The sequence below is a fragment of the Peromyscus eremicus genome, chromosome 9, assembly GCF_949786415.1.
Source record: "Peromyscus eremicus chromosome 9, PerEre_H2_v1, whole genome shotgun sequence".
In the NCBI taxonomy this organism is placed as follows: domain Eukaryota; kingdom Metazoa; phylum Chordata; class Mammalia; order Rodentia; family Cricetidae; genus Peromyscus; species Peromyscus eremicus.
In genome coordinates this window covers 108760725-108770599 of record NC_081425.1, presented here as the reverse complement: position 1 = coordinate 108770599, position 9875 = coordinate 108760725, and the positions used below count along the sequence as shown (strand labels likewise).

General features: G+C 41.9%; 1 long non-coding RNA gene across 1 annotated transcript; it reads right to left on the bottom strand.

The window, feature by feature from the left end:
• Positions 1 to 1159: 1159 nt before the first annotated feature.
• Positions 1160 to 9431, bottom strand: LOC131920183 (uncharacterized). Its single transcript, XR_009381533.1, has 2 exons — positions 9232 to 9431; positions 1160 to 1389 (listed from the first exon to the last, which is right to left on the bottom strand). It is a non-coding gene; the product is annotated as an uncharacterized LOC131920183 (long non-coding RNA).
• Positions 9432 to 9875: the final 444 nt, after the last annotated feature.

Sequence of the window (9875 nt, the reverse complement as noted above, 5' to 3'; positions counted from 1 at the left end):
GTGGGGCTAGCCATGGGAAGAGTGATAACTGCCACAATGGGGCAGAGAAGGGCCCTGGTTATACAGAAGTAGCATGGGTGAATGAATGAGTGAGACATGAGAACAGATATGCCCCTTATTGGGCATCTTGGAAAACCAGTTTTTGATTGCTGGGTAGGTGCCTGCTTAAGCCTGGAGAGGTGGTACCAGCAGTGAATTGAGGGATTGCGTGTTCTTTAGGACTATATGAGCCTCACATTTGCTGGTTCTCTGGAGGTGGGGGAGCATCCATCCAAATTGGTGTCCTCAGTTGGTGCAGAGGCTGGCGTATCTGGAGGACCCTCTGTGGACTGGCCTTGGCCTGAGTCTGGCAGGAGAAGTGAAATGCAAAATGTGCTCAAAAAATGGGTGGGGTGAAAATGGGCTCTGGAGGCTGTCAGTTTTCATCAGACCAGATTTCTTGATACAGTAGCAGAACTTTTCCCAAGAACCTTCAGGTATCTATCAGACAGCCAGAATAGATTTACATAGCAAAAGGGTTAAAAATCTGTAGAAATTTAAGGACTCTTAATAACTGTTTGTAGTCAATGCTGTGTCAGTTTATCAAAACTGCATTTACCAATATTAAAACTTTGAACCTCCAGAGTTATATCTGAAACCAGTCTATCCTGTACCATGAAGTCTATGAATGAGGCATACCTGTCTGTATTTTTAACAAGAAACGTATTAATGAGCTATCAAGGTGACTGTAGTCTTGGGTTTGGGGCTGTTAAACTGGTGCCCTAGTCAATAAACACCATCAGATCTGAGAAGAATAAATTTAAGAAGAAGTGCCAGGCTGTGGTGGCGCATGCCTTTAATCCCAACACTTGGGAGGCAGAGGCAGGTGGATCTCTGTGAGTCCAAGGCCAGCCTGGGCTACAGAGTGAGTTCCAGGAAAGGCACCAAAACTACACAGAGAAACCCTGTCTTGAAAAGAAGAAGGAGGAGGAGGAGGAGGAGGAGGAGGAGGAGGAGGAGGAGGAAACAGCTTTCCAGCCACTCAGACAGCAATCCTAAGACGCTCTGTGGTCGTTGGCAGACAGAAGCCCCAAAAGCAGCATTTGTTCAGCTGCTAAGCCCAGAAGATCTGACAGATATTTTGTGTGTGTGTAGTAGAAATTTGGGGAGACTAACCCACCTTGACTTTGCAGCATAGGACAATCAATCCTCTGTTGTTCCACTTATTCACACTCTGGACAGGATCTCAGCTAATTGCTGCATGACCAGCTTTGCCATAAGCCTTCAGGTGGAAGTTCTTCTGCAGCCATCTATCTTCTTGGAGGAGATACAGGATGCTGCCAGGAGCTGACATGTCTCTCTGTCATCAAAAGCTTTTATATTAAATGCCATATTCTCAGATCCCTAAAGCTGTTTGAGGACCAGAGGAGAGAAATCTGTTAGTTATATCTAAATTAACTTTGAGAGCATATATAAGTTAAATCTGGATATACAGTTTTCCCAATTAGTTACAGCTTACCAATGGTAGCAAAGACAAGGAGGATAGATATACATTCTTATACTGCTTTTTGTAAGGCCCTGTAGTTCTGATATTTGAGTACAGCCAGATTATAATCCTGAATGATTTATATAGAAATAATGATTTCTTAAGATCATATAATACCTTTTTAGTCCTGTATAAACAAGGTCAAGTGTCTTATCCTATTGCAGAACAATTTTAGTTAATTGACAACTCTGGGCACAGTTTTTTAGGCTACCAATGGGCATTATAAGTAATAATTTCATTATTTCATCCCCAATGCCAGGGAGTTTTTCATTGACTTAGCCCTTTAGCCTGCTTTCAGGAAGCAGGGACAATGCTCTTCTATAGCTGCTTCAAGCTGAAATGGGGCTCAGGTGGTCAGAGCCCAACGAGGCTGAAAGGCCAGTCAAAGGTAAGGAGGGAACCTAGACAATAGGGTATTTATCAGAAGTATGTGATCATCTGACCTAGCTGTAGAGATAGGGAACAATTATGTTTGGTTGGACTGGTTCACATTATATCAGCCTTCAGCAAGTCTAGAGCTCATGGTCATTTGGAGCAGATTGTAGTCAGCAATTGATGCTTGGATGTGTCTGCTAGCCAAGTGGAAACCTGCTGAAGCAAATAGACTAGAGACAAATGTTAAAATCTATGAACTTAGTTGGAACCTTTAGGTCCACAGCCTTAGTAACTGGGAAGGGGAGGACTTTGAAAACTCGAACTGTACTGTTGTACTTCTCTGGAGTTCTTTTGACTTCTGTGAGGTGGATCCAATGGCTTCTTTTGATCCTCTAAGGTTGATATGAATTCTTGTTTTATAAAAGGACATAAAAGTTTTAGATATATTAGTATTATCAATCAGTATTGAAATCATAGAAAAGTGGGTGCAGGTGATGGTTATCAAGGCTCATACCTTTGAGAAAGTTAGAGATTTTGGTTAAAGGTATGTACATTAGTCATTTAGAGAGAGCCAGGTACAGACTGGACAAAGGCATCTTTGGCCTGATGAGAAGTTTAAGTTTATATTTAGAAGACAACCAAGGAAAATTTAAAATCTTGAGCTTGTGACCCAAATAATATCAGAATTCTATTAATCTTAAAATCTGAAATTTCAAAATCTTAATATAACAATATCATAGAAGGGGAAAGTAATCTGAAGCATTTAAATCTCTCAAATGTCTTCCTGCAATATCAAAAATAAAGTATCCTCTTTTATTTTAAGAGAGAGAAAACATGGCAAAACCATAATCATCTGGGTAACTCTTAAATTATAAAGTTTTGCAGGCAGAGCAAGGTGTATTCTTGTATATAAAAGCATTGAGGTGCAGCTTTAATATCTTATTAAACAAGCATTGTTTTAATTCCCAGTGTTAATAGTTTTAATTTTTTCCTTCCATTTGAACAGATTTTTAATCATATCTAATAAAATAAATCTATAAATCTTAAAGTAAGGAAGAACCAGTGTGTGCTGAGCAGGACAAAGCTGGCCTCTTCATCTCTGACTCACATTGTAGCAAACTGTAAAGCTGCAAAACAGCAATCAGAAAGCAGGTATAGATGGGAGGGAACAGATCTGCTGCATTAGGGTGGAGACTTAGGACAGGCAGGCCCTGACCACAGGGACCAGAGGGCTGAAAGCCTGAGATGTGTAGTGCCTGATACCAGGTCTTTTGGGCGAAGCTGAAAGGTGAGAAACCACGGTTGAGAATACATGAATCCTCACTCCTGGGAAATGACCAGAAGGGAAGTGAGGAATCTTACCAATAGGGTGAGGAGTCCTAGTGGTCTTCCAGTCAGAAAAGTGATGGTGTTAGATGGTAGAGGGTCCCAGTGTTTGTGAGACTGTTGGCAGGTAAGAGAAAACGCCAGGGGGAGCTGCTGAGTCACGCAGCACCAATGTAATGATATAGCACATGGGTAGCCTTGGCAGGTTGGGGCAAGGTTCCCCAGTGGGTGAGGGAGACACACCATGCAGACAGCAGCAGGCTGCAGCACATGGAAAGTCACTCATACCATGTAGACACAGCATCCACATGGGGAGTTTATTATAATAGAAAAATAGAGGAAGATAAGGAAAGAGGAAGAGAGGAAGAAGAGAAGGGGGGAAGCAAAGGCACGCATACCTCAAGGAGAGAAAAGGAGGAAGGGGAAGAGGAAGGGAATGGTTTTTCCTTAAAAGGGGGTTTACATCAGGATGCAGGGTAGGTCCCCAAAGGGTGGGCCAGAATGCCAATAATTCTCATCTGGGTGAAATGGAATTTCAAAGTGTTTTTAATTTGCATTTCCTTGATGGCTAAGAATGTTGAACAGTTTTAAAAATATTTGTTGGACATGTATGTGTCTTCTTTTGAGAACTGTCTATTCATTTCAGTAGCCCTGTGGCTGAATAGCAGGCTTGCTTTTATTGTTTTTTGTTTGTTTGTTTGTTTGTTTTTATGTTGTGTTTATAGTTTTTTAAATGTTATTTCATCAATTCTTTCCTTCATTACTTCTGTGAATGTGTATATGTGTGTGGAGGTATTCATTGCTCGGTGTGGTTGTGGAGGTCAGAGGACAATTTGAAGGAGTTAGTTATCTCTTTCTACAATGTGGGTTCCAAGGATTAAATCCAAGCATTAGGCTTGACAATCAGTCTTAGCTGCTGGGCCACCTCAGCAGCCCTACAGTCCTTCATATACAACCTGTCTGGAGTAGAGCTGACAGATGTCCTCTCATCTGTGGCTGCCTGTTCAGCTCACTGCCAGTCTCCCTTGTGTAGACACTTTTAATTTCATGTGATCCCTTTTGTCAGTTCTTCGGGCCGTTTCCTGTGCTGTGAGCCAACCCGTGTTCAGGAAGCTCGTACTAGGCCTATACACTGATTGCCTCTAGTTTCTTCTAAAACATTCTCTTTCTAGAAGCTGAAGGATGTACATTCCAGCTGATAAACAAACATCCCCATATCCCACTAAGGAGGGGAAGGCTTTCATATCATCTCTTTTCTTCTAAACTGTGGTGAATGTCTATAACACTAACAACACTAAATTCACCATTGTACACTTGTACAGTTGTAAAACTTGCAATTCAGTGGCATTTAGTCCAATGTTGGAGCACACCAAAATTTCCTAGTGGCTTTACCCAGCAGGACTGCGTAAGAAGATGATTGGGCCAAAGGCTTGGGTACCAGGTGTTTGGAAGGGTCTACACTTGGTTGTATCTAGCAAGGGGGAGGTCTTTCACCTCACCCTTTGGCATTGTTATAAAAAGCCCTTTTGAATAGAGTTCTGGGCTGGTGGGTTTGGACCCAGGTCCTCCTAGGGCTATCCTGTGTTTCTATCTTTCCTCTCATTGTCTAGGTATCTCTTTCTATCTAAATATTTCCCACTTCTCACTGCTAAAGAGTACCCTGGTCATAAAAGTGGGAGCTGTCCACTGGCCTCCACCTCATGGCCTCTGAAGGAAACCCTGTTTCCATAAGCATTCACTCCCAGCCAACCCTCTTCCCTCTGTCCTGACAGCCAATGACATCCTTTTTGCCCATTAGGAGTAGTCCATAAATGAAATCATGCTCCCTGACTTTTTGTCTGGTTTCTTATATTCAGTATTTTTACAAAGTTCACCTACATTGTAGCATTTGTCTGAATTTTGTTTACTTTTCTAGCTGAACACTCTTCTACTGAATATACAAGCCAGCTGTTTACAAGTTTATCATTTCAACAGTTGGTGGATATTTCTGTTGCTCTCACCTTCAAGCTACTATGAATAATACTGCTGTAGACAAAAGTTCTGGGGGAGACTTAGGTGTTTGCTGCTGCTGCTGCTGCTGTTATTGTTCGTTTTAAGGTTTGGTTTTGGTTCATGTATCCCAGGTTAGCCTCCATCGTGAAATGTCGCTGAGGGTAGCCTTAAACTTCTGATCCTCCTTCCTTACAGCTGTATACTGTGGGAGGGCCCAAAACAGCTTGACCTCATGCTTAGGGGCCCAGACACAGCTGCCATGACAGGCTTACTGGCAGGTACCACCTGATCACAAAGAAAAAGCCACTCAGGGTCAGCATCAAGGGGAAATACCTGACATTCTGAACATTCCCAGCACACACCTATACTCCCAGACAAATTGTGGGCCCTGGCCCCCCACTGTGAGTGGCTGCCACCTTGCTTGCCATCCTTGACCAGATGTCCTCCCTATGTTGATTCCCTGCCGGTTTCCTTCTCACCTAACGATCACCGGAGGTTCTTTGTTCGTGTATTCTGCATTTGTTGTAAACAGCTTAGATGCAAGAATGTAGAACATTCGGTAGCGAACTTCTGCCCTCCGGGGATCCTCCATGGTGCTGTAAGCCTATGTTTAAGGTTTTCTCCCTCTTTCAATAAATGGCATTCGACATTCTGCTGTGGCGAATGATTCGCTGTCTCTTGTCTCTTATTTTTTAATCCACAGCCCCTCGCTCAGACATGGTGAACAGATAGCAGTAGCAACAAATGGAGGTTCCACCGAGATTCTACCAAGACACTACCGAGATCCGAGAAAGAAGGAACAAGTTGATGGACACTATTGGAAAGCAGGCCAGCATTTTAAAGAAAAAAAAAAAAAAAGGTAAGAATGAATTGTCATGGATACAAATAGGGCACCACTGTGGTTAGAAAGGGCAAGACAGCTAAAGATTTTAAATTTAAAAAAAAATCATCCCAATAAAAAAGAGAAAAAAAATTTCCCATTTAAAAAAAAATTAGAGGCTATTACAGGATCTTAGAGCTGTAAATAAAACCACGCTTCTCATGGGAGTAACACAGCCTGACTTGCCTGCCCTTGTGGCAATTCCTAAACATTGGCATTTAGTTGTGGTTGACTTGAGGGATTGTTTCTTCACCATTCCTTTGCATACCGAGGACAGTCTTCGCTTTGCTTTTAGTGTTCAGATTTAGATTTAGTTTTAGATTTCAGAAAATCTTAAAGAACCTTATCAGAGATATCAGTGGGTGGTATTGCCTCAAGGAATGACCAATAGCCCTTCTATATTCAAATTTATGTGTCTTTGGCTATAGCTCCAGTTTGAAAAGCTTTTCCAGATGTTTATATAATTCACTATATGGATGATATATTAATGGATGCTAAAGATAAAAAGCTTGTTTTTGATGCCTTTTCTAAATTACAAGAGGTTCTTAGCCTGACTAATTTACAAATAGCCCCCAAAAAGGTACAGGTATCTTTTCCCTATCATTATTTAGGTCACAAATTGTTACACACAGGCATATGTCCACAAAAGATTACTCTGCATACAGATCAGCTATGCACGCTTAATGATTTCCAAACCTTTCTGGGAGATATTCAATGGCTTCAGTCCACTTTAAAAATTCCAACAGGTCAGCTTCGCCCTTTGTATGATGTCTTAAAGGGCGACCCTGACCCTTTATCTCCCCGTAAATTAACAGCTAAAGGACATATAGCCCTACAATGAGTGCAAGAGGCCCTGGAACAGGCTCACGTGCAGTATATAGATCTTTCTTCTCCTTTATTGTATTTGGTATTTTGTTTTACTCATTCACCTACTGGAGTGTTTTGGCAAACAGGTCCTATTCTATGGGTACATTCCCCAGCTTCTCCAGCAAAAACCATCACTCCTTATCCACAGGCTATTGCTCAGATTATATTTAAGGGAATCAAGATCAGTGTTCAAACTTTTGGTAAGGAGCCAAATATTGTGGTGACTCCATACACCCAGTCTCAAATAACATGGTTACAAGCTAATGATAATGATTGGACCATATTGACATGCTCCATGCAGGGTCGGTTTGATACTCACTACCCCTCCAATGATGTGTGTCAATTTTTTAAATTGCATCCTGTTATATTTACCAAGATAGTACAGATGACTCCTATTCCTCAGGCCCGTGTAGTATTTACTAATGACACTTCACGTGGTTTTGCTGTGGTGGTTTCTGGTAACACAGTAAAGAGAATGAAAGTCCAGGGCACTTCTGCCCAAATGGCAGAGGTACAGACACTGTTGCTTGCTTTACAGATGTTTTCTGATGAGAGTATAAATATTCACCAGGCGGTGGTGGCACACACCTTTAATCCCAGCACTCAGGAGGCAGAGCCAGGCAGATCTCTGTGAGTTCAAGGCCAGCCTGGTCTACAGAATGAGTTCCAGGAAAGGCGCAAAGCTATACAGAGACACCCTGTCTCGAAAAACCAAAAAAAAAAAAAAAAAAAATATTTATACTGATAGTCAATATGTGGCACATGCCATTATGCCTTTGGAGACAACAGCCTACATACCATCCATTTCTCCCATTCATGAATATTTATTGCAAGTGCAAGGACTTATATGGTCCCACTCACATAACCTTTATGTGGGCCATATTAGAGCTCACAGTCAATTGCCTGGACCTCTAAGTGAAGGAAATCAGAGGGCTGATGCCATTACTCATATGACTGTCACATTAGTTTGTTCTGCCTTTGATAAGGCTACTCAGTTACATCAACATTATCATCTTAATGCTGGATCTCTTCGTCATCACACAGACATAACCCAGAAACAAGCCATCCAGATAGTTAAGTCATGTCCTATTTGTGTTAAATTTTTACCTGTTCCTCATTTGGGAGTTAATCCCCGAGGACTTTTACCTAATCATGTGTGACAGATGGACGTCACACATGTGCCTTCCTTTAAAAAAATTACAATATGTATGCCGGGCGGTGGTGGTGCACGCCTTTAATCCCAGCACTCGGGAGGCAGAGCCAGGCGGATCTCTGTGAGTTCCAGGCCAGCCTGGGCTACCAAGTGAGTTCCAGGAAAAGGTGCAAAGCTACACAGAGAAACCCTGTCTCAAAAAAAAAAAAAAATTACAATATGTCTATGTATCTATTGATACATATTCTTCTCTAATTTTTGCTTCTGCCCATTCAGGAAAAAAGGTTAAAGATATAAAAAATCATTGTCTTCATGCTTTTGCTTACATGGGAGTGCCAAAATACATAAAGACTGATAATGGTCCCGCCTACAGCAGTACGGGATTTTCAAAATTCTGCCAAGACTTTTCTATTGTTAACAAGACTGGTATTCCTTATAATCCTCAAGGACAGGCTATAGTAAAATGCTGCCATTGTACCTTAAAAACATATATTGCTAAAGTAAAAAGGGGGGAGCTAGGGGCTCATCTCTCCTCTCCACATTCTATTCTTTCCCTTGTTTTATATACTTTAAATTTTTTTATCGGTGGATTCTGCTGGAGTATCCACTGCAGATAAGCACTGGAGGGCTCCTGTTGCAAATCATCCTCTGGTGCGATGGAAGGATCTTTCTACTGGCACTTGGAGGAGACCCGATCTGGTGTTGGTGTGGGCTCAGGGATCTGTTTGTGTCTTTCCGCAGGACAATGAGGTTCCTCTTTGGGTTCCTGAGCACTGTGTGCGCCCTGTGGCTGCTGCTGAAGCCCAACATGGCAGAGACCTATTGGGCCTTCGTGAAAAACTCTCCCCTTCTGATGCCAATGGGGATTGAGAGCCCAATACGGCCAGCCTTAACAAACATTAATGTAAGTCTAGGAACTGTAACCATGCAGTTGGATTCTTCAGAAGGTAATGTATGGTAACTGCTCTTTCAAGTATGTTTGAGAACGTGTCACCCAGACACCTTGGAGATTAAGGGTAACTCTGAAGGTCACTGACCTCCGTTTGTTAACTGTATCATGCCAGCCTAGCCTTTTCATTTTTGCAATGCTCTTCAAGCTGGTGTAGTACCTACCTTTTCAGAAGTGGCTCTGTGCAACTTTTATTGGCCTCCTGAGATTCATCTAGCCCTTTTAAAGATACCTTAAAATTTGTGAGTCTGAATGTAGCCATTATGAGACCATTAGTTATAATCCTTGTTTGTTGTCTGTTTTTCTTTATGGTTCTCAGTTTTTCTTTTACAGAGATGCCAGCTTAAGTCATGCTGGGATCAAAAAAAAAAAAAATGGACCTTGGTGGTTCGTGTTCCTGGAGCTGCGTCCATGCCAGTGGACTGTGACAGTTAGACACAGATGATGCTCACAGGCTCCAGAAGAGAATCTGACATCGCTGTTGCCATTGTTGCTGTCATAGTGGTGGTGGCCAATGCTGCTATTGTTTCTCAGATGGCTGTTTCATAATTGGGTTCTACAGCTAGCACAATAGAGACCCTGGCAACAAAAGTAACTACCACAGTTAATTAATCTTTCATTCTATTGGGCCTGATAAATTGAATTCTACAATTATACATTTAAATTGGCTTTGAAAGTTGTAAAATTTATAAAACTCAAGTTCCACTTGCCTATGGGATACCACCTTACGAGGATTCCAGTTTACAGTAAGGCTCGTTAAGGAAGGGAATGGCTCAATTGCCTTTAGCCTACTGGCTATGGGTGGGTT